General features: G+C 41.0%; 1 protein-coding gene across 8 annotated transcripts in view; it reads right to left on the minus strand.

Annotated features, from left to right (window-relative positions):
* Positions 1-25626, minus strand: part of WDFY3 (WD repeat and FYVE domain containing 3) — a 284092-nt gene extending 258466 nt beyond the window's left edge. For 7 of the 8 annotated variants that reach the window (XM_061420694.1, XM_061420690.1, XM_061420695.1 and 4 more), the window contains exon 1: positions 25536-25626. The gene's annotated coding sequence lies outside the window, so the exon portion shown is untranslated. The remainder of the gene's footprint in view (positions 1-25535) is intronic. The other variant, XM_061420691.1, reaches the window with a different exon arrangement.
* Between the last annotated feature and the right edge of the window lie 581 nt (positions 25627-26207).

Below are 26207 nucleotides of genomic sequence, written 5' to 3' on the forward strand. Positions count from 1 at the left end.
TATCTCCATGTATCTGCCATCCAACTCAAGAACCTAAATATAAGTAACCGGTAATGTTTTACTGATTTGCTCTTCCCTCCACCCATATCTCTCAACTCTTCAGTCCTCTGTAATTGCTACCCTATATTCTGTGCTTTTGGAGAAGGCAATGGCACCCCACTCCAGTACTCTTGCCTGGAAAATTCCATGGACGGAGGAGCCTGGTAGGCTGCAGTCCATGGGGTCGCAAAGAGTCGGGCACAACTGAGCGACATCACTTTCACGCACTGGAGAAGGAAATGGCAACCCACTCCAGTATTCTTGCCTGGAGAATCCCAGGGACAGAGGAGCCTAGTGGGCTGCCGTCTATGGGGTCGCACAGTCGGACACGACTGAAGCGACTTAGCAGCAGCAGCAGCATTCTGTGCTGTGTAGTTGCTGTTGTTCAGTCTCTAAGTCATGTCCGAGTCTTTGCAATCCCATGGACTGCACCACACCAGGTTCCCCTGTCCTTTACCATCTCCCAGAGTTTGCTCAAACTCATACCCATTGAGTCGGTGATGTTATCTAAGCATCTCATCATCTGCCACCCCCTTCTCCTCCTGCCCTCAATGTTTCCCAGCATCAGGGTCATATCATTCCTTCGAGTTTCAGAAAGCATACCTTATGAACATATCCTTCAGCACTGTGTTTCATTTCTTCACTCCGTTTTATGTTTTCAAGCTGAATTCATAATGTTGCATATAGGTGTACTTCTTTCATCTCAAGGCAGAATAATTCCACATTGTATAAATGAATTGAGTTATCCATTCTCTTTTCAAGAGCATTTTGTTTTCTTCCCAGGTTTTCTGTTTTTGTTTTGTCATTATGAACATTACTGTTATGAAAGTTCTCATATGCATTTGTTCCACATGTGACATAATTTCTCTTAAGGATTTGCCTAGGAGTTGAGGAATATGTGTATTTTCAATTTTTCATGAGGTCACCAATTTTTCTTTTCCATAAAGTGTGTTTAGCAATATTAATCTCACCAGCTCTCAGTTCAGTTCAGGTCAGTCGCTTGGTCATGTCCGAGTCTTTGCAACCCCATGGACTGCAGCACGCCAGGTTTCTCTGTCCATCATCAACTCCCGGAGCTTGCCCAAACTCATGTCCATCGAGTCGGTGATGCCATCCAACCATCTCATCCTCTGTCGTCCCCTTCTCCTCCTGCCTTCAATCTTTCCCAGCATCAGGGTCTTTTCCAGTGAGTCAGTTCTTCACATCAGGTGGCCTAAGTATTGGAGCTTCAGCCTCAGCATCAGTCCTGCCAGTGAACATTCAGGACTGATGTAGTATCACCAGCACTAGGCAGTCCATACTGACCTGCATGTTCTCTTCAACATTTAGTAATGCCATCTTCTCAACTTAGGGGTATAAAACCATCTAACTGTAGTCTTACTTTGTATTTCCCTGTTGATTAATGATACCAAGCATTTCCTCAGGTTTACTGGCTAACTCATATTTCCTCTTTTATGAAATATCTATTCATTTCTATGAGCCATTTCCTCCTCAGTTTTTTGCCCTTTACTTACTATTTCATAGAAATTATATATGTGTTTTGTATGCTGATTATTTGATTTTACTTGTTTTGAATTAACGGATACAGGCAAATATTGAGATAAAGACACAGAAGCAAAAATAGCAGGGAGCTGGACAGAACTGGAAACAGTGAGGTAGAGTACCAATGTTTTGCTCAACCCATGTTTGTATTTTAATATAATCTACAGATGTCTTCAAGTATCAGAAATTTTAAATGGTACACTATTAATCCTGTTTTGTAATCTTTTGATAAAAATTCAGTCAAGAGCAAATGCTTTGATATGATTTTAGTGCATTCTAATTACAATATGCAATATAATTTCAGGTATACATTTTATACAAATCACAATTGAAATGACATTTTAGACAGAGTTCTCATTTTGACTCTGACATTTTAGGTGTTTTTATTTCATGCTTTGGTTGCCTCCAATTTAGAGTAAGTTAGCTTTGTTGTCAAAAGGTTGAGTCTGAATGTATATGCCCACAAGTATAAAAACTGAATTTCAAAACTAAAGTATATAAACTCGAACACCAGAGACCTGCATTCTAGCCTTGACTAGACAATTAGCTATACCTCCTTGGCCTAACTATGTCGTTAAGTTGGTTTTATTATATCTATAACATGAAAATGTGCTGGTATTAATAAATTCTAAGGACCTTTGAATCATACTCTTTGGCTTAAAGATCTGCAAGAAAATAATTTTTTCCAGATATCTCCCAAAGTTTTAGGAATCTCTTTCCAGGTGTTAAATAATGAAAAGAGTAACAGAAAGCTAAATATCTGGGGGAAAAGAATTGTTAACAAGCAGGGCTACAGCCCTCCTATGGCTTCTCAGGATTCTTGGCAGACTGCCTGACAGACAGCATCATACAGGAAGACAATCAAAAGCCATGTAATTTGAATCACTCTACAGTGCTGCCATTGATTCCTATGTAAGCAATCACAAGAATTCTGGAATCACACTTACCACTTACCTGAATCTGCACTCTTCTACTATGCCTGAACATTCTGTGTATGCGCACGTGTGCTCAGGTGTAACCACCTCTCTGCGACCCCATGGACTGTAACCCACCAGGCTACTCTGTCCATGGGATTCTCCAGGCAAGAATACTAGAGTGGGTTGCCATTTCCTTCTCCAGGGGATCTTCCTGACCCAGGGACTGAACCTGCATCTCCTGCATTGGCGGGTGGATTCTTTTACCACTGAGCCACTTGGGAAACCAAACTTTCTGAAACCATGTCAAAGTCTAACTCTTTCACTTTAATAGTAGCTGTTATGCCTCTACTAGCTAGTATTAAAGTGAAACTGCTCTCCAACACACCGCTGAAAATTCCAAAGTCACCCATTATTGACATATATATTATAAAATTCAAAAATCAGTCAGATCTCTTTTTTAACCTATCTGCAGCAACAGGCATGATTCATCAAGGTCTGATACATTTTCTTTACCTGGCTTTTCTCCTAGTTATTGCTGGTTTCATCCTACCTCATTGGCCACTCGTCAGCTTCCTTGCTTAATTTCTCCTTTTCTCCATGACCACTCAAGTTCCCACTTTCTTTCTAACCCATCAGCAAAAACTACTGGCTCTATCTACAAAACATATCCAGAATCTGACTACCCTTCATATCACCTACCTAGCTGTGGCTGCTGCTATGTCCCTTCAGTTGTGTCTGACCATGTGTGACCCCATAGACGGCAGCTCACCAGGCTCCCCCGTCCCTGGGATTCTCCAGGCAAGAACACTGGAGTGGGTTGCCATTGCCTTCTCTGCACCTACCTAGAGACTTGGTGTAATAGTAACTATCATCTTTCTCATCTCTCACTAGGATTATTTTTCCATAATTTAGTAACTGGCCTCCCAACTACCACCCTTGATCTATTTCAGTCGTTTTTCATCAAAGGAGCCAGAGTGATCCTGATAATCTTACAAAAATCATATTAACATAATGTAACATCTGTACCCAAAATCTCCCAATGGCTTCTCATCTCATAAATACCAAAATCTTTAAAATAGCAAAAAGGAACCTAGGTAACTTAGTTCCTCCTTGCTATTCCTTATACAGGTAGGCATCCTCCTGCCTCAGCGCTTCACACTTGCTGTGTTCCTGCCTCAAAACTACTCTGAGATGAGTATCCCCACCTGCCTCACATTCTCGCTATTTTCAGATTTTTGCTTCTACTTATGTAACAATTCCACTCCCAGCATCCCTAACACACTTTCCTGATTTATTTCTCGCCAATGTCACTAACATTTACTTATTTCAGTTCTATTCCTGCTTGTGTATTTCCTCCCCCACAAAACAGAAAATCCACAAGGGCAAGAGCTTTGTTTTTCTTGGTACTACATCTTCAATGCTTGGAAGGGGTGGGGCCAGCACATAGTAGGCATTCAATAAATATTTTTTGAATGAAGAAATGAATAGTTAACATCCTTAGGGCTAAACAAGACAATCTTTCTGGGTTTACAAAAGAAAATAATCTACATAATCAGGGGAAAATAGCTAGATTCCTGATGTGTCAATAAAAGAATCATCAGAGTATTTCTTCAACAGATAAGAGATAACAACTCAAAAGACTTCAGGAGATGTAGCCAATACGTCCATAAACCTAGAGCAACCACTACAGTAAATGATTCCCCTCCCCGGGCTGTCCACAGGGTGAGATTTATTTCCCATCTATTACCATATTCAACAATGGTTAGTGTGCAGAGCCGCAACACCAACATGTAGGAAAATATTATAAAAATGTTCATTCCAAACTTGTTCCAGACAAAGAACCGAGCCCTTTATAAATAAGGAAAGCCTAAAAATACAGGACAGATATATTTTAAGTGCTTCAAATATTTTGTTTGGAAATAATTTCAAATGTACAGAAAAGCTCCAAATACAAGAATACAAAAATAACCACTCATACTCAAGTCACCAATTGTTAATGTTACCTTGTTTTATCACTTGTCCTCTTTTCTCGCACTTTCTTTCCCTTCACAAAGACAGACTCAAGCTGTTTTTCCCCCCTCCTAAAGCAACTGAGGATGAATTTTATATTTCATGGCCCTTTGCTCCTTTGCTTCACTGTGCATTTCCTAAGAACAGAGATATTCTGTCATAACCATAGTACAGTTCTCGTCAGTAATTTGAACATTGCTGTTGTTGTTCAGTGGCTCAGTCGTGTCCAACTCTTTGTGACCCCAAGCACTGCAGCACGCAGGGCTTCCCTGTCCTTTACCATCTCCAAAAGCTTGCTCAAACTCATGTCCATCGAGTTGGTGATGCCATCCAACCAGTCTGTCCTCCGTCGTCCCCTTCTCCTGCCTTCAGTCTTTCCCAGCATCAGGGTCTTTTCCAATGAGGCAGCTCTTTGCATCACATGGCCAAAGTACTGGAACTTCAGGTTCAGCATCAGTCCTTCCAGTGAATATTCAGGATTGATTTCCTTTAGGATGGACTGGTTGGACATCCTCGCAGTCCAAAGGATTCTCAAAAGCCTTCTCCAACACCACAGTTCAAAAGCATCTTTGGTGTTCAAACTTCTTTATGGTCCAACTCTCACATCCATACATGACTACTGGAAAAACCACAGCTTTGACCATAAGGACCTTTGTCGGCAAATTAATGTCTCTGCTTTTAATATGGTGTCTAGGTTAGTTATAGCTTTTCTCTCAAGGAGAAAGCATCTTTTAATTTCATGGCTGCAATATCTGCATTTAAGGTCAGTACTCCAACTTATTTCAATTGACCCAATGGTATCATTTTATAGTATTTTTCTCTGCATCTGGTATATAATCTAGTCCAGGGCCAGGTTCTACAGCTAGTGGTTATCTTTCTTAAGCTGCCCATGATTTCAGCCTTTGTTTTTTATGACTTTTTTTAAAGAACATAAACGACTTCCCTTTTTATTATTAAGCAGAATGTTCTTCGTGTGGGCTTTGTCCAGTGGTTCCTCCAGACTCATGTTATATAGTCTTGGCTGGAATACTACATAGATGACATTGTATCCCTCAGAGCATCATATCTAGCTTCACCTGGATATCACCAATATATATTACCCCTATTTTATACCTTGTATATAATGTGTGGGGAGACACCTGCTTCTCACCAATATTTACCCCTAGATTTTTGTTATGATTCTTTCTGTCATTTACTATAAGGGCTGTAAAATGATGATTTTTCTCCCTCTAGGATTCAGAATTCTACTATAAGCAAGAGACCTCCCTTCTCTATTTATACATTTATCAGTTTGTTAACATTATGGATAACAAATTGCTATTTTTAATGATTCACAGTTCATTATTATACTAATTTGATGACTGAGAAAGTAGGACCTCCAACAGGCTTGTAACATGCTCCCATTTTTTTCCGAAAAAATTTCTATTTTATAGCTTAAAAAAAAAATACAAAGATACAGATTCATCTGGTATGTACTCCTGTAATCAGCCATTCCTCTGAAAAACTCTAGTTCCTTTGTGTTGGGAATAAGATTAACATCAGAGACCACAATGGGGAGTTAGCTATGTCCACTGTTCTTTATCTTTTTCTTGGACAGAACTACTATGAAATACATGCATGCATATACACATATGCATATAAACATATATAGACACATATGTTCATACACACATACACGTGTGCACATACACATACTGGTTTCAAAAATAATAAATTCGCACTGATACTTTCAATTTCAATCCATCCCCACAGGATTCATTTTTGCCTTCTCTCAATCCATATGGGTATGTCCCTCCTTCCTCAGGTCCTAGCTTCAAAAACCTGAAAACACTGACATCCATAACACACTGAAAGATTACCCAGGGTTACCTATTTAGCCACAGAAAATAAACTCTATAGGAAAGAGTTCAAGATTTGTGTATAATCCCTCCCTCTTACCTCCACCCAGGCTGAGGGTAAATACATCAAAAAATTACTTAGATTCACTCTTTCTTCCAAAATGTATCTATAGATTCAATGCAACGCCAATCAAAACTCAGGTAGCTTGTTTTGGGAGGTGGGGGGAACCGTCAGAATTGTAAAATTTACACAGCAAAGCCAAGAAACTAGAATAGCCAGAACAATTTCAAAACAAAGCAAAATTGAAGCACTCATATTACATATTATGTGACATTACAAGATTTATTATAAACCCACAGTAATAAAGACAGTGTGGTACTGGTGAAAGAATAGAAACCTAAATCAATGGAAAAGAAGTGATTTCAGAAACAGATGCAAACATACATGATCAACTGATTTTTGACAAAGATCTCAAGCGACTGAATGGAGAAAGGAAAAACCTTCACCAAGCAGTGCTAGAACAATTGGACATCCACATGCAAAAATGCAAAACAAAAGAATCTCAACCAACCCATACATCACACAACATCCAGTCCTGAACTCAAAATGTATCACAGACCTTAAACTTCTAAAACTAGAATAAAACAGTGCTAAATTATTGTGACTTTGGTTTGGGCAAAAAAATCTAATAAGATATAAAGCACAAACCATGAAAGAAATAACTGGAGAAAACTGGATTTTATCAAATTAACTTCTGTGCTTCAAAAGACACTGTTTTAAAAATGAAGACACAAACTGGGAGATGGTAGTTGTGAAACGAATACCAGATAAAAGACAGGTATCTCCAAAATATTAAAGAACTCTTTATTACTCAATGGTAAACAAGTAGCCTAATTTTAATAAGAGCAACAGATGTCAATACATCTAAAACAAAAAAAAATAGACGTAGATGGCAAACAAGCAGATGAAAGGGTGTTAATGTCATTATTCATGAAAAGCAAACAAAGACCATGCTTTCACTTCTCTCACATGTATACCTAGAAACGGAATTTACAGCTCGTAAATAATAAGTTAAACTGTATAGAAATTAACCAACCATTTGATAAAGTGGCACTACCATTTTATCAGTGAAGTATGAGAGGCAACTCCAAACCTTCACCAATGTTAACATTGTGGAACTTGATTCTTAGCCATTCTAGTGAGTGTATAGTATTACTAGTATCACCGTATGGTTTGAATTCACGTTTCCTTGATGATTAGTGATGCTGAGCATCTTTCTATGTACTTGTATCTTTCTGTGTGTAATGTAATGACCATTCATATATCCATGGTGAAATGTCAGTGCAAATTCTTCTCCATTTTTTGATAGAGTTCTTTGTCTTATTAAGTTATGAGAGTTCTTCAGATATGCTGGTTCAAATGTTTTGCTGGATACATGTTTGGCAAATATTTTCCCCTGCCTTTGACTAGACTTTTCATTTTATTTTTTTAATAGTTCAGCATGTTCATTTAGGGAGAAGGCAATGGCAACCCACTCCAGTACTCTTGCCTGGAAAATCCCATGGGCGGAAGAGCCTGGTAGGCTGCAGTCCATAGGGTTGCGAAGAGTCGGACATGACTGAGAGACTTCACTTTCACTTTTCACTTTCATGCACTGGAGAAGGAAATGGCAACCCATTCCAATGTTCTTGCCTGGAGAATCCCAGGGACGGGGGAGCCTGGTGGGCTGCCGTCTATGGGGTCACACAGAGTCGGACACAACTGAAGTGACTTAGCAGCAGCAGCAGCAGCAGCAGCATGTTCATTTAGAGAAAATTCATTGAGCTGTACACTTAAAATTTCTTCACTTATATGTATATACTTAAGGAATGTATATTAGTTGCTAAGTCGTGTCCAGCTCTTTGCAACCCCATGGACTGTAGCCTACCAGGCTCCTCTGTTCATGGGATTCGCCAGGTAAGAATACTGGAGACAGTTGCCAGTTCCTTCTCCAACTTAAGGAATAGGTTCATTTAAAAAGAGAGGAGAGATAGATACTGAAGGGCCCTTTGACGGATGACAAAATCATCAGCAGCTAGTAATCTAAAGATGATATACATGGTCTGCAAATACTAAAAATTGGAAAATACACCCATATACTCCTGTTTAAGAGCTCGTCATAGCATTAGGGTCCTAGCAGATGCCCGGGCATGAAACCTAAAATTAGCAAAGGAAAATAATATATATAAAGACTCTCCCCTGCAATTCCTCACTGCAAATCAACCTCTGAATTCTAGACATTTCAGATTAGGATACATTGTACTTTTTGTCAATTATAGCTTTAAATGGAAACTTTATGTTGATAAGACAAGCAAAGAGATTCAACTTTAGGATAATTACATTAAAAAACTAATTCCTGCAATGACTTTATTTTCAATAAACACCTGAGTGTCAAATACATACACTGAAAATTTTTTTAAACATTACATGTTTAAAAAAATACACAAACACATACAAACACACTCCATCGCAAATACAGGATATATGGCATTTTGGAATTCTATAAACCAAAATTTCAAAGTTTCTAAATGAGGCCTTTATGACTGAAGAACTATAAAACAAGAAATCAAAAGGGGAAAAGATCTGAGTCAAGTAAAACAAAAATAGGCTAAAATTTAATACAGCCATTGGATGTGACTTGAAATCTTGCTTAAATTTTGAGAACTCGTAGAATACATTATTTCTGTGGCAGACACTTTTTAGAGTGACTAGAGAGCCTGCAATCCTTCCCTTTTCTATGTCATGATCAATGGCCTTGAAGAAAAACATCAGAGAAAAAACTAAGAGGGAGAGTCATGAAGGGAATGACTATTTGAATGAACCTCTCACAACAGGGCCACGGTCTAAAAACGTCCCTCACCAGAATTCTGCCACTGCCAATGCAAACAAAATATAAAGCCTATTAATAATTGGGTGGGTAAGATGACCCTCATCACAGATCAGGTCATACTCCCTCTCCAGCCAGCCTAGTCCGTGCTCAGAGATTTCATGAAAATAATCACAACCAGGTGGCAGGAGAAGCACTTACGCAAGGGACCATGACACTGACTCACGAAGACTGACCTCACTGCTCTACTGTCGAGAAGCCATTGGCGTGAGTCCTCCACAGGCACCCAGCCCCTTGGATTACAGACATGGTGATGGCTGACCCTCGCTGTAAGAGATACCAGTTCTGAATCTGCCTCTGCCAGCACCACTATGTAGGAATAACCAAATGCATCCTATAAATCTTATGGCTGGGGCTTCCCTGGTGGCTCAGTGGTAAAGAATCCGCCTATCAGTGCTGAAGACACAGGTCTGATCCCTGATCCTAGAAGATCCCACATGCCACGGATCAACAAAACACCACAACTACTGAGCCTGTGCTCTAAAGCCCTGGAGTTGCAACAAAAGAATCTACCATGATGAGAAGTCAGCACACCTACAGGAAGAGTAGCCCCCACTCACTACAACTGGAAAAAAGCTCATGCAGCAACCAGGAGCCAGCACAGCTAAATTTTCCAGGCAGTACTGGAGTGGGTTGCCATTTCCTACTCCAGGGGAATCTTCCCCACCCAGGAACAGAACCTCCATCTCATGTGTCTCCTGCCTTGCAGGCAGATTCCTTACCACTGTGCCACCTCGGAAGCAAAAAGGACTATCTAAATAAAATATAACAAATAAAAACTTAAAAATAATAAATAAACCACATGGCCTCTGATCCAGGAGTTCACTTCAAATGGCAATGGGTAGACACAAAGGGCCTTGTAAGTCTTATCAAGTAGATTTTTATTCAGACACAGCTATCCCCATAGTAGGAAGCAATGCTTATACCTGGAAGTTTGATGTAATAGTTGTTGCCAGAGCTAAAAGATTCTGAATTTGGGGTGCCGTCCTGCAGGATATAAAGTAGGCTATGAACCACCAACCAATATAAGCCATCTCCCACCTCCAAAATATCCTGGATGTAGCAACCAAACAGTAATAGTGGAGTGGCATCTTTTCTTCTCTCAAAATTTTGCTTTTTGTCTTATGAACTCTGAAGTCTGCTGACCTAGAAGTTTTAATAACCAAGAAATACTTCTACCAGGAGACCAACAAAAAAAGAAAGAAAAACACAAACTTTACTGCAAGCTGAGCTTATCATATTCAGGGTGATTTCCTCATGACAGCAAAAAAAAAACCAGCAAAAATGAAGGCTACAGGATGGGATAAGAATGATAGTTCGTCAGCACTCCCAATGAAGGGGGCACGGGTTCAATCCCTGCTCAGGGAACTAAGATCCTGCATGCCACATGGTGTGGCCAAAAGATTTTAAAAATTAGAAAAAAAAGAATGACACTTCATGACTAACAAGGGGAAGAGCAGCTGCTACTCTACCTGTGGGGGCTGGAAAGACCATGAGGAGCACCCAGGGGAATCCACTGCAGCATGTTCTGGAAGTGCTGTGTGGTGTTAAGGTTAGTGGAAGCTATCACAATCCTATACAGTCAGAACCACCAGGAGCTCAGAGCCTTTCAAGAATGAGGGGCTGGGTCAGTGTGTTAGGAACAGAATGCTGATAAGCTGAGGTGCTCGCAGAAGGTATGAAATTGGAAGTGAAACAGGTTAGGGGGTCTGCACTGATGCAATATTAAGGACTCTAGCCACTATTAACTTCCTAATCCCCGGTGTTCGGTAAGTACCCGCATCTTACCCTTCAAATATATTTTCTTTTTGTGTCCTTTCCCCCAATCATGCACAGAGCAAGCTCGCAGGAATTAAAGTTGTAAAATATCAAGAAAGAATCACCACAGAACCAGGGCAGCATGACATCACCCAGAATTGGCAGCCCTATGGCACTGCCTCTGGCATGCATTTAGACTTTCTCTCTTTTAGAGAAGTTGCCTCTGTGGATGGGATAAATCAGGGTTATCTTGACATTTATACAAGCGGGGAAGGAAGTGAGGGGAAAGACCAGGGAAGGGAAAAGGGTAGTTAAGCTACTAACGGGTGACCTTCTAGACACCAGCTAGGAGGGCTGCCTGCCTTTTGACTTCCCCTTGGCAGGGGTCTGGAAAGAAGGTATAAAAACTTCTGCTGCTGCTAGGCTCCCAAGAGCTGCTCTGGTTTCTTCTGCTCAAGTCCCATTCATTCAATTCATTATTCAACTTCCAGTATGGGTTCCAAAAATACCTTTTAGTCCCCCTTAAGGTGGTATCAGCTGATTGAAACCCCCAAAATGCTACTACGACTTCTTCTAGCAATTAAAAAGGTCTGGAAGGTTCTCATTTTAACATCAAATGACCCTAACTGTACATTTTCCTTGCTTCCTCTTACCCTGCTCAAAAACTAAACAGAGTGTATTTTTGCCTTCAGAACTATGACTTTAGAACTCTCATGCCTAACATGCTTTTTCATATCCTCCTATTTTGCAAGAAAGTACATTTACCCCAAAGCTTCAGTCTGATCGTTTTAGCACCAGTTCCCTGTTAAGACATTGCTCTCAAGTGTCAGCAGTTCTCTACATCTCGTGATCCCATGCAAGTGCCAGCAAAGCAAAGTGAATGATTACTGATTAACAATGGAAATGAATTCTGTTCTTACAAAATGGTATATAAAACAGAATATAAAAAAAAAAAAAAAGTCAAGCCGAGCCTGTTTCTGCTTTTCCTGTCACTTAAATCCTAGATCACCAATACAGACTTCTGACAGGAGATGCTTTAGTAGTTCCAGCCCTAATTCTCAATTCTGGATGGAGTCACTATTAACATTAACTCACCCCACCTTTATATCCCGGACTAGATAACTAGGGTTCCGAGCTTCTTCTGGTACCCACTGTGTTCCACTTTTACCCTCTCTGCTGTTTCAGGCCTGTTTATCCCTCACTTATTGTAACCAGGCCTCTGATCTGACACTTCTGGAGATTCCCAGTCTGGTCCCTGTCTGGTCTCTTCCTAGGACTGGGATGCCTACTTTTGATTACTAGTTCCAACCCCAAGGACTGATAACAGGCCATTATCTGTAGCCCAGTGCCAAGAGACAGAATTCTCTGACAGCCAATCATATAAATGTATGTATACATTTATGATATGAAGGCAGAAGAAGAGAGTGAGAGAGGATGAGCTGGTTGGATGGCATCACCAATTTAATGGACATGGACAAACAGAGATGGTGAGGGACAAGGAAGCCTGGCATGCTCCAATCCATGGGGCTGAAAAAAGTCAGACATGACTTGGCAACTGAATAACAACACAATACATCTATGAACTTATTCATTCATTTTTCTCTCTCTCTCCCTGTCCCCCCACAATTCCATGTGCTTCTTCACCTTGAATTCCCATTAACAACAGATCAAGAAGATTGCTTTCTGCCTGTTCTATCCCTGACACAGGCTACCAAAGGGAACTCATCCTCAACACCTGTAGCTTAGGTGGTGGTGGTGTCTAATCGCTAAGGTGTGTCCAACTCTTTTGCAACTCCATGGACTATAGCCCACCAGGCTCCTCTGTCCACAGAATTCTCCAGGGAAGAATACTGGAGTGGGTTGCCATGTCCTTCTCTAGGGGATCTTCCTGACCCAGGGATCAAACCCACATCTCCTGCATCAGCAGGCGGGTTGTATACCACCGAGCCACCAGAGAAGCCCAAAACACCCCCTGCTAGTCGATAAACACAAGGCAAAATGCATCTCATGTGATAGATTAATTTCATTTACTTTTAACTTTTCACCCGGCAAATTATTTTCCTCTACTCTAATTTTATACTATTACAACACTTTTCTCAATCTAAGACTATGTTGAACATCTATCTTTTAAAAATTCACTTTACTGCTTGTTTATGTTGGTAGAACTTCTCTATTTCAGGCATCTGGCCAATTTATTTTCTAAATTGCTGTTCATTGACATTTCCTAGTGAATTCAAGTCTCATGAGGAAAATAATAATGAAATTAAGCTTTAATTGTAACTCCAATAAGCCACAGCATTCTTTACTACTTTGCCATATTTAAACTTCTTTAAAAATAAAAACAGGGCTTTTAAAAAATTGATTTCTTAATGATTATAGCTAACAAAATGCAAATGTCTAACTCAAAACCTGTGCGTAGTACTTACCTTTGCTTAGAAAAATGAGGTAAAAATTTTTCAAATACAAATCAGTATCACCACTAGGGTATGAAAGAGCATTTCTAAACTTTAACAAAAACGCAAGAAGGCATACCCAGGTGTGGTTACTATCTACATCGCATACCTGCTGTTAAATAACAAGACCAAAGTAACAATTAGCTACTGGAATGCAACCCGTCTCCTTCCGGTAAAATAGCACTTGCTTAAGAGAGCTTCACTGGACTGGAATGACGCTTTGTCAGATGACATTAGGATATGTGAGACAACTATTAACTGCTGCACTGAAGTGGGTGTCAGCAGCAGAGCAGGAAGAAGGAAGGGTAGAACATGGGGATCCTTAAAGATCTCTTAATACTACATGCATGCTTCAGTGTCTGACTCTTTACAACGCTATGGACTCTAGCCCACCAGGCCCCTCTGTCCAAGGGATTCTCCAGGCCAGAATACTGGACTGGGTTGCCATTTCCTTCTCCAGGGGGACCCTACTGACCCAGGGATCAAACCTGCATCTCTTTATGTCTCCTGCATCACAGGCAGGTTCTTTTCCACTAGTGCTACCTGGGAAGGCCTCTTAATACTGGCTACAGTCAATAACTGGCTCATTTCTGATGAATGTATTAGGCTGAAAAAAATTAAAGTGCATCTGAAAAAGGAATAAGCTTTGTAAGAAAGATATAACCCTCCTAGCTGTGAATAGAGATCACTGTAGTATTACCATCTCAGAAATGCTATTCAGCACACATTTTCCCCTGTTTCCCAACTACACCAGTGTGTTTTGGTGCTACAGTGGCCTAAAGGCCTTTCCAGCAGCTGCCATGTCTTGTCAGGCTTCTCCATACCCTCCTGAAAATATAAACACCTATGCCAGCGCGTGTGGTGGTTATGCAAGCTAACTCAAGCTGGGAATCACCGAACTTATTTACTCTGGTGACTCAGATTTAGATCTAGGTCTCTGTGGGGAAGGAGGTGGAGAACACAACTTCATGTTATGACACCATTCTTCATTAGTATTCATTGTATAACTAAAGCAAACTCAGCGCTTTCTGCTTTTTCATAAAGTTTGACAAAGAAAGGAAATGTTCCAGGTTTGCCTAGGTACAGGTCAGCATCTGCTATACCAAGTGACCCTGGGCAGAACAAGCGCCCTTTACAGGGAAGTGTTTTTTTCTATTTTCTCTCTCCATGTTCCCCCGATGGCGTTCCCAACCCCTGCCTCCACCCCCTCCCCCCACCACTGTCCTTTCTCTTCCTTCTCCAGCCTTCCTTTAAGCCTGCCACCAATTAGATACCTTAGCCACACTGAACTTCACAATGGCAAAATAATTTTTTCAATGCTATTTCACTCCAAGACAACAGAAATACTTTAAACATGACCAGACATCAGAAATAATAAAACAGCAATACATCAGTTTTCATCTTGACCAAAGAGATAACATCTAATTTATTTCAGAACTTAGCAAATGAAATATACAAAGCACACCCGTCATCAATCCAACAGATCAAATTATCCTTAAAAAGAATATAAGATAGACAAGTCTTTTAGTACAATTTTCATGGTGACCTAGTTGTAAAAGGCTTCAGGAGTAAAACTAAGGCTTTCATGTGTTTTGACTTTATCCCTCTCCCTTCTCCTCATTTTGTAAATAATAAATTCAGGCGAATTTTTTCCCAAGAGACCTCATCTGACTCATTAATGGTGAAATCAATTGATTTTATTACTTTCTATAATTCTGATAGAAGTAAATCTCACAGGATTCACCAAGGAAATTCAATCAATTCCCCTGATATTCAGATCAAACCTCATCTTAGGGTTATCTGAATCATTTCAACTATAAGTAATCTTTCTACTAGCTAAGTATCCACAAAACTTCTGCACCCCTCAGATAGACTAAGACTAATTGTATACTGTTCAAACATTTATGCGTTTATCTTATCTTCATCATATTATAAAGTTATTGAGAGCAGAAGTATCCATGTCTTAAACATTCATGCAAATACCAGAGCACCCAGGACAGCAAACAATAAAACATTTAATAAGTAATCGAGAAAAAAAGTACACAATTATTAATAAACACTACAGCATCATTTGAGAACCTATTTACAGGGTATTATTTTGGGAAAGAAGAACTAGGTTCCCAGAGCAAGTTGAATCCTTTATATTTGGACTAACTTAGTCACTAGAGGCATCACACAAATAAATCAGGCTGAATAAAATTATTAGGCAATCAACACACAATGATATTTCTAAAAATAACTGAGTTTATTTTTATTTCATACTTGTTTACTTAACTGTGGCATATATCATCTAAATCACTGTGTTTTAATGAGCAGTGTGCCACAGGAAAAGAACTTGGGCTTTCGAGACAGAGAGATTCAGGCTTTAATCAAGAAGATCTGATTATGAATTTACTGAGGGATTTCTAGGACAAAGAGAATAAAGAAACATAATAAAACATATATTATCATTCTTTCACTTGATAATGAATAGTCTTAGAATTTCTAGGAGTGGCAGTAAACATTTATTTTCTTAAGACTTACATCATTTTCTGACAACATGCTTATTACCTAACTACATTCATTCACTCAGTGCATACTGAAGGCCAATTACATGCCAGTGTTTATGTATTTAGAGAGAGAATAAAATTTGCTGAAATATATTATACAATGTGTGGTAATATTCTACAGCTGTTTATTCAGCTATACTAAGAACATCCCTTCTATTTCTGAAATCTCCTCTGTATTCAACAAAATGATAGCAGGTAGTTAATAAATACCATCCCTTGACTAACTGCCCAGTACTTCTTTCTTTACTACTCTATTACTTGGTAAGAATGAAAGTTTCTGGTAAGCAAATTAGTAGTGATTAGATAAAAAAAGCCAGGCCACTTTGTAAGATTTGAGGGCATTTTGGAATTTTACGGAGAGTCTTTGAGGTGTCAGACATTGCCGATGGTAGTTAAGTCGTAGGTGTGAATAGGTATTTTCATGAACTTGGTACAACACTTTGAACTATGTCTATATACTCATGCCAAGTCATTGTTATTCATATCCTCTATGCCTTATGAAATGTTTTGGTTCACATGATGACCTATTACTTTCTATGGAGAATAAGTTAAATAAAAACTGACAAATCCTTTAAAAAAAAAAAAAGACCCAGCCAAAAGGAATTAAGAAGAATGACATGTGATTGATCTTACCTGACTAGATCCAGGGTGTGAACGACCTACTGGGTTGAAAATAATCAGCCATTTGCCTAGTTACCTGTTGTCCTTTTTATAGAAAATTCAAGGAAGAAATTCCCAGGATTTTGCTGCCTATGGAAACAAAGCCCAGAACCTAACCTCTTCACTCCCTGAGGAGTGAATATGACAATATCAACATTCTTATATTTGTCAACATTTTAAGACTAGCAAAATCACTGTGATTTTAGTAATAAAATTCAAATAAGTACTGTACTTTAGTCACATAAGATATTACCACTGGTCAAGAGTGACAGGTGAAGAGTATGTGGGACTCTACTATTTCCCCAACTTTCTGAGTTTATTTCTTTAAAAAAAAAAATATATATATATATATATGTATACCAGTAAGGTAATTCAAATTGAATAAATGTTAGGGAAATTAAAACAGTAAGTTGCACATCCAAACTCAAACACTCAAAATGTACTAAGAAATTTGGATATTTTGAGAAGATACCTGTAAGATTCTTTTAAAGTATTGAGTCCTATGCTACTGCTAAGTCACTTTAGTCGTGTCCGACTCTGCGACCCCAGAGACAGTGGCCCACCAGGCTCCCCTGTCCCTGGGATTCTCCAGGCAAGAACACTGGAGTGGGTTGCCATTTCCTTCTCCAATGCATGAAAGGGAAAAGTGAAAGTGAAGTTGCTCAGTCATGTCCGACTCTTAGTGACCCCATGGACTGCAGCCCACCAGGGTCCTCCGTCCTTGGGATTTTCCAGGCAGGAGTACTGGAGTGGGGTGCCATTGCCTTCTCCGATTGAGTCCTATAGACAATACTTAATCACTTCCTAAATTATATGATTTATAAAGCAAAATGTATGTGTATGGATGCATTACCTAGAGCAAGGCAATAAAACTAAAAGATTCTGTGCAAATAAATTAGTTGCCACCCTCCACACCAGGAAGGAAAAAAAGATACAAAATAATTTTGGCATGACTTTCTAACATCAGATAATGACTGTGTATCAGATTCCTATTTTTCTTAGGCTGCTGCTGCTGCTAAGTCGCTTCAGTCATGTCTGACTCTGTGCGATCCCATAAACGGCAGCCCACGAGGCTCCCCCATCCCTAGGATTCTCCAGGCAAGAACACTGGAGTGGGCTGCCATTTCCTTCTCCAATGCAGGAAAATGAAAAGTCAAAGTGAAATCGCTCAGTCGTGTCTGACTCTGTGACCTCATGGACTGTGGCCTACCAGGCTCCTTCGTCCATGGGATTTTCCAGGCAAGAGTACTGGAGTGGGTTGCCATTGATTAATTGGCCTCCTTGAAGACCACACTGGCCAGAGAACAGAGGGACATAGCTAGGAAGAAACATTATACAGGAAGAGGAAGCTGGGCCTGGCAGATTCATCAAGTGCTGAGGATATACCTATTACACATGTCAAAAATCAGAATGTAACATGATGATTCTCACAACACTGGTACCAAGGGTTTAAGAAACAAGGAAAGTTAAAGAAGTGTCAGAACTCAATGATCACTATTATCTAAGGGACCTGCAGTAATGAGGGCTGCCAACAGATGAAGAACCAAACAGCACAACAGTTTCCTGATGGCCCAGTGGTTAGGAATCCGCCTTCCAGTGCAGGAGACAAGGGTTCAATCCCTGGTCAGGGATCTAAGATCCCATATGCCTTGGGGCAACTAGGCCAAGAGGCAGGAAGAAAAGACCCCGCATCAGATCACTGAAGAGCCCACATACCTCTACTAAGACCTGATGCAGCCAAATAAATAAATACACATTATTTTTTAAAAAGGCAAAGGCAGAATAGGAATTCAAATCTCTTAATTTGGGGGCCTCTGAAGTACCATTGTAAATAGGCACTTATCTTTTATAAGTAGTAACAACAAATACTTTAAAGGGATTTGGCGACACAAAAGAATCAAACAACCATGATTAGTTTATTAAAAAAAAAAGTCCTCATTCACTGGCCTTCTAAACTCCAACATCAGTACAGTAGTGCTTTAAATCCATTGTGGCTTCACATGTGTCTAGTTGACTCAAAGTTACTAATCTAGACTTGAAGTCTTATCAAGACGTGTAAATACAGCACTGCATAGGTCTCTTCACTTTACCGAGGAGGGGGATTCCGTTTTCAATAGCAGATACTTAGGAGTACCTGCTATTGAGTTGGCATAATGATAAAAAGGTTTGCCAGAGTATTAGTCTCAAGTTTGCTCAGCTACAACAGCATCTGATCATAGAACAATGTATATTAAACTTAAAATAACTAATTTCATTAACACTGTACCAAGTCATACTCTCTGGGGAAGGAAATGGCAACCCACTCCAGCATTTTTGCCTGGGAAATCGCATGGATAGAAGAGCCTGGCAGGCTACAGCCCATGGGGTCGCAAAGAGTCGGACACGACTGAGCAACTAAGCACAGCAAGTCATACTCGAATATACTACACACCAATAGATGCAGGTGACAACAAATTTTTTTAATAAAGAAAATTTATGGGAAAGAAACAAATTTGTTAATAATTTTCTTTTAATTTAAGAAAACCAATGCACAAATTTAATATTAATATTATTCCACTAGAGAAGTAAAACCAAGGCCCAACTCACAAATAACCATTAAAACAGCAATAAAAAAAACCCAAACCAAATTTTAGCACTCACTGAAATCACAGTGTAGTTGATCAAAATACAAACAGCATCCCCATTAACTGGGCTAAGATGCACAAAGTATTTCATATATTAAAAAAAAACTACAGGGCATATTATCACTAGACTTGTCACAATGGATTACAACACTGTGACCGTCAATAATCCAATATTTATGATCTATTACACACACAAAAATCTATGAAGTGAAGTGAGGTGAAAGTTCCTCAGCCGTGTCCAGCTCTTTGTGACCCCATGAACTACACAGTCCATGGAATTGTCCAGGCCAGAATACTGAAGTGGGGAGCCTTTCCCTTCTCCAGGGGTTCTTCCCAAACCAGGGATCAAACCCAGGTCTCCTGCATTGCAGGCGGATTCTTTATCAGCTAAGCCACAAGGGAAGCCCAAGTACACAATAATTTTTTGGCTTAACAAAAAAAGGAAGAAAAATGACTCATATCACTAAAAGACATTACTTTAAATATTCTGCCTCAAGTCTTGCAGCTTCTTCAGATACAATACCTATCATCTCTTAATGTCCCTCTCCTGCAGGTTCAAAGACACGCAGGAGTATCAGACAGAACAAGGAATCCGGAGATAGGTGGAGTTACCAATACCATTAACAATTGCATGTTTAAGATGCTAAGACCAGACTCAGCCAAAACAAACAAAAAAGCTTAACGTAGATGTGTCAGAGTTGAGGGTCTCTGTTCTGGGGCCTGACATTTCTACAAACTCAGTACAAAATCCCAAAGCTCTACATCCATACAGTCAGGTAAATATAGCAATCATAACTGCCTGTTCAACCAAATGAAACACCCTACAAAATATCATTGACTTTATTTCTGGTTCTAGACTTTTCACACTCTGCAAGGCTCCTGCTTCAGTTGTTTATAGAAGTGATATTCTAGACTTTGTGTCTTGTTTATTAAATAATCAGTGTCTTGCTTATTAAAGATCTAGGGGCCCAGTAATAAAGTAATCTCAAAAATTCTCTCTAAAGAAAGGAAAACAGAAGTGTGAATGTTTTCATTCTACAGAAGAATGAACCAAAACACTGTGCAGGGAACCCTATCTATTTAGCTTGGAGAGAAATAATCTACATTTCTTTATTATTACATTTGTTTATAATGAATGAATGAGTGAATTTCCTATGCATTTGGCACTTCTTGAGCATGCAATCAGAGGAAGGATAAGCCCATAGGGAAACATGCTAAGGGATTTGGAGGAAGTCTGCCCATGGGCTTAGGGGAAGAGAGGAAAAAGCCAGGAGACGCTACCACCCGGATGTGCACTCAAGCATGCACCAAGTATTTACTGAGCACCTATTATGCACAGCTCACTGCCCCAGCACCAAATGCACAGGGTCAGCAAAACAGAATCCACGTCCACATGAGCAATACTGTTGGGTATCTCCTATCCAGTTGTCAATGATTAACCCCATTTTCAGCAATTCCATAATTCAGCAGGCATTCATCTAATGAAACAGGAATTCAGAGGTTTAAAAGAAAAATCTAGGATCTCCATCTAGGGGGAGGAGATAAAGACAAATAAAGCAGCTTTTAAGTGGAGGTATGATAAAGGCTGCCAAGGGGACCCACAGGGGAAGGACGACCAAGCACTATTCCCAGACAAGGACCAGCTTGCAGGCAGGAGAGGGTGGCACACTATAGGAACTTCAAGCAGGAGACAACACTTCTCTGTTCACGCACAGGACACACTTCAGGCTCTAACTCACTGAGAGCAGAAGTCAAAGTCCTTAAGAGTCCTGGCCTACGTGGTCTATGGGCCTCCACCACCCTGACCTCAGCTCTCATCTCCCTCCAGCCAACCCGACTGTTCTCCCAACACTCAACACCCTCCTGCTTCAGAGCCTCGGTACCTGCTCTTCCCCCAGCTCTAAAACTCTCACTCCCTTAAATGCATCAAGTCTCTGCTCAAAAGTCACCTTAAGGGAGGGTAACGCATGTCATAACGTTTCATGAAAGTCAGCTTTCTAAAGACTGAAGTCATGCTACAATTATTCATGGGTTCATGCCCCTTACAACACCTGGGATGATGTCAAAGACCACATGTTTAAATTATTTCAGTCTATTATTTTCCCTTTAAGTCCAGCTAAAAAGTGAAGAAATGCTTTATAATTATTTTGAGGATTTTTTTTTAACCCTAAATTTTCCTTAAAGAAACAAAACTTCACCTAGTTTTTTTAAAGCCACATTTTAAAAAATGTTAAGGGCTAAGTATTAGAATTCTCCAGTGATGGTTTCATTATAAAAGCTTCAAAAAAATATTTATTTAAAAAAAAACTCATTTATTTACTTATATGGCTGCACTGGGTCTTAGTTGTGGCACGTGGGAACCAGCTTCCTAACCAGGGCCCTTGTTATTGGGAGCATAGACTCCCAGCCACTGGACTTTTACAAGGAAAAGTCCCTATAAAAGGAATTTTAATACATGAAAGCCAACAGTAGAATAAGAAGCTCAAAGAACAGCCTTAAAGTGCTACCGCCTTCATATTGAGATAGTGACTGATGACCAAGCCAAAAAATTATTTAGCAATATCTGTCACAAACTTTCTACATTGGTTCAAATGCTGCTGAAAGTAAGAATTAAAAAGTCAAAACCATTAAAGGAGACCATTTTACACATGTAACAAAACAGCTAAAATTTCAATAACTGACAATACTAAATGCCAACAAGGGTATAGGAATAACTGAAATTCTCTTACACTGATGCAGATAGGAATTCAAAACAGTATAGTCATTTTGGAAAAGTTTGGCAGTTCAATATGAAGTAACTAATATTGATAAAATATACACTTTCATAGGACCCAGTAATCCCATTCCTAGGTGCATCTCAAGAAAACTGAAAACATTTCTCCTGTCCATAGACCTGTTCATAATGGTTTATAGCAGCTTTATTCATAACTGTCCAAAACTGGGAACAACTTAAATGTCTAACTCATGAATGAATGAACAAACTGTGGTACCTCATTGTAATGGAGAGGTACTCAACAACACAAAAGAACAAATTTAGTGCTGTGCTGGGGCTGACTGGTACAGCTTATGACAGCCTACTGTTAAATTTTCAGTTTTGCAAGCTGATTTAGGTAGCTCAATGTGGGCCATGATGAGCATGTTTACACTGCAATAATTAGCAGATGCTACCAATCTGGGACTTTTTTCTTTGGAGGACAGGTTGTTACAAGTTTATCAGCATACCATTGATGAAACTACTGACACAAGAAACAACTTAATGAATATCCAAAGTATTACGATAAATGAAAGACATCAAGATACATACTGTATGATTTCATTTATGTTATATAGACATAAATTTCTTGTCTACAAAGACAAGAAAACAGGGATATTAATTAGATTAACAGTTAGCAGGGGCTAGAGGTAGAGGGCGGAGAAGGCAATGGCAACCCACTCCAGTGTTCTTGCCTGGAGAATCCCAGGGACGGCGGAGCCTGGTGGGCTGCCGTCTACGGGGTTGCACAGAGTCGGGCATGACTGAAGCGACTTAGCAGCAGCAGAGGTAGAGGAAAGGATTCACTACATAGGGGCAGGAGAGAGCTGTTTGGAGTGATAGAAATGTTTCATATGTTGATTGTGGTGGTGATGAGCCAACTGTATATGTCTGCCAAGACTTTTTACCACATATAAATTAATCTCAAAAACCTGACTACAAAAAAAAATGTAGGAATAGGAGTTATTTATCTATTAATCCTTTAATGGATGACAAATGATACAAAGGAAGAACTGGAAACTAATCTGTTGAAATATCAAGAAGGCAGATTTTAACTCACATAAACAGAAAAAATATTTTAAAACATTTTTGAAAACATGAACCTGTGGTCACAGGAAGTATTAAAAACAGGGTCTGGATAATCCTGTCAAAGACACAGTAGAGTGTCATTTCAGACTAGTACTATTAAGAGAGGTTAGTATCACTAAGGTCTCTTCCTACTCAGAGTCAGAGGCTCTAAAACTCCATAGTATTTTGTGTTATGATAACAGCAGATCGATCCACTTTTCTATGGTAGTCAACCATCAATTACTAATTTTAACATGAAGCAAATGCTATCATTGACTTAGAGAGGAGTACAGCCTTATTATTAGGAGTGCTGGCTCTGGTGTTAGACAGTCTGGGCTCAACTGTTGGCCCACCAGTTGGCTGTCACTTTGAACAAGCATCTTTCATAGTATCTACTTCCACATCTGTAAAATGGGATTCACATTTTCCTAAGGCTTCAGTAAGAATGCATGAAAAATGACTTCTGTGAGCTAAATCCTCAATAACAAGCATTTCTTAGACATAACTGGAAGGGAAAGATAACAAATTATCAAATCTAATCCTAAGATTTTTAATTTTCCAAATACAGATTTATTCTTTAATTATATATCTAGTGGCTTATAATTTTTTGCAGAGCCAGATCTTTTTGAAAATGTGTTGACTCTGGACTCTTTACCCAGGAAAAAATGCAAATATATGCTACATTCTGCATATGATTTCCAAGGATTCAAGGACTTTCTAAAGCACATGCATGAAATTGAAAATGCCTGATGTAAACTCTTAAAATTGCAACGCTGAGTAGTGGAATTTAAGAATCGTCAAAGGAGAGAACCCAAATAATACTGAAATAGTACGCTGTCATTAACTCTTAAAAAAAAAAAGAAAAAAGATTTTGCAAGTAAGACCAGAACATCATGTTTGTAATTCATATCTCCTTTTTACAGAAATTTTAAATTAGAAGCATAACATTTTTTACATGAATCAATATCAACTCATATAAAGACACTGGTAGTAGAAACCTACCAGCATAAGAATGAAAGGTTCCAAGCATTAACATGCACCACTGATGTTCAAATACCGTAGGAAGGGTTCCCAAATCAATCTAATACAGTATGTATTTTAAAATATCTTTTATAGAAATCAAACTAATTCCTATGCTTAGAGTCCCATGTTCACGTTAAAGTTTTATTTTCAAATGAGATTTATATTTTTCTTGACCTATGCACTACTAGCACATCGAGCTTTTTTTTTTAATCAACATATTTTTGGTCCTGTTTTATGTTGTTTGTCACACCGTCTGATGGTGGAAACTGTTTCAAATCTGCTATCAAGTAATTTCAACCTGGAAATCTGCTGCTATCTCAAAGCAAAAGGTTTTTTTTTTCTTTTTTTAATTGTTTGGTTTTCAGACAACAGAAACCACTTGGCACTAACCAACTCATGCCCATCACGGAACAAAAAATAGTTTTTCATATGCAGTAGCACCATTTTCCCACAGGAAACAACCATTTTTAAGGCACTGGAAGTAGAGGCAAGGGTTCACATATATAGTAAACATCTTTTCAATCGGTTTTATCAGATTATTTCAGAAAAAGGAAAACCTAATAGCGTGGATCTCGGAATTCAATCCAAAAAAAAATCAATGAAACGCTGCCCCTGAGGATCAAACACTGACCAGGTCTGCCAAATGGCTTTTGGTCGAGAAGGTCAAAACTGCTATTTAAAGCCCACCGTAACCGTGAATGTTTGCTATGGCACCGCATCCCCCGTTCAAGAGGAAAAAAAAAAGGGCAAACACGCTCCGCGAGAGCATCTCCGGTTGCTTGCACAAACGAAGGTTTCCAGCACAGGGCGTGGGGTTTGGGGTGGCGGGGGGGGGAGAGATCAGGGCTCGAAAATAAGCCAGGAGAAGCCCGCAGCCGCGGAGACAGCGCCCGAGGGATGGAGGCCTCGCCCGGCAGTGCCCGGGGCGGAGGGGGGGGGGGGGGGGGCTCCGGGAGCCGAGACCCCGCGGGGTCTGGCGGAGGGGCCCCCAATCGGTCCCGGATCCCTGGGCCGCCAGGTTACGCCCCCACTGCTTAAACGCGTTAACGTCCAGCCCTCGCCTCCCTCACCCCCGAAACACCCCCAGCATCGCTCCCCACAGCCCGCAGCCCGTGACCCCGACGCCGACCGGACCGCGACGGCGCCCTCTCCAGGCCGCGGTGGAGGACACAGGCCAGGCCGCCAGCCCCGCAGCGGCGGCGGCGGCGGCCCCGGGGCAGCGCGATCCCGGGGGAGGATGGCAGCTGGGCTGCGGCCTGTCCCCCCTCCCCGCCCCCAGGGGCAGCGTGCGCAGGGCCGCGAGTGGGCAGCGCCTCCGCCCCGCACGAACAAAGCGGCCGCGGCGAGCGGGGCGGGGGGGCCGGGGGGCACTCACCGGAGGGCGGGTGGGCGCGGGCTGGCCCGGCCGGGAGCGGGGACCGTGGCGGGCCGGGGGGCGCGCTGGCGACGGGGAGGGGGCGGCAGGCGCGGCGTCCACGGCGGGGCCCGGGAGCCCCGCGGCGCGGGGGGGAGATGGGGCTGCGGGCCGCGATCGAGGCTGCGGCCACGGGGTGCGGGAGCCGGTCGGCCGGGGCCGTGCAGCGAGCGGCGCTAGGCGGCCGGGGCAGCGACGCCGCCGCCACCGCCTCCTCTTCCTTCTCCGGCCCCGCTCCCTGCTCCCCCGCGTCGTCCTCCTCCTCCTCGCTGGGTCCCCGCCGCCGCCGCCGCCGCCGCCTCAGCTTCGGCGCTTCTCGGTCTTCTCCTCTCCATCAAGGCCGGGCCGCCCCGCAGGGACCATCCCGGGAAGTGAGGGGCTGTTGCCGTTCCCCGCAGCGGTTGGTGGCCATCTTTAATCCTCCTCCTTTCTCCACCTCCCGCTGCTGCCTGACTGACTGACTGACTCTGGATCCTCCTCTTTCCCCTCCTGCTCCTCCTACTGAGCCGGCCGCAGAAATTGCAGCGGCTCCTTCCTCTGAACCCTCCTGCCTTTCCTTCCTCTTTCCCGACTTCCTTCCCTTCCCTCGGCTTCCCGCTTTCCCCCTCCTCACTCTGACCAGCTGGCTTCGTC

Source organism: Bos javanicus, chromosome 6 (assembly GCF_032452875.1).
Source record: "Bos javanicus breed banteng chromosome 6, ARS-OSU_banteng_1.0, whole genome shotgun sequence".
NCBI lineage: Eukaryota > Metazoa > Chordata > Mammalia > Artiodactyla > Bovidae > Bos > Bos javanicus.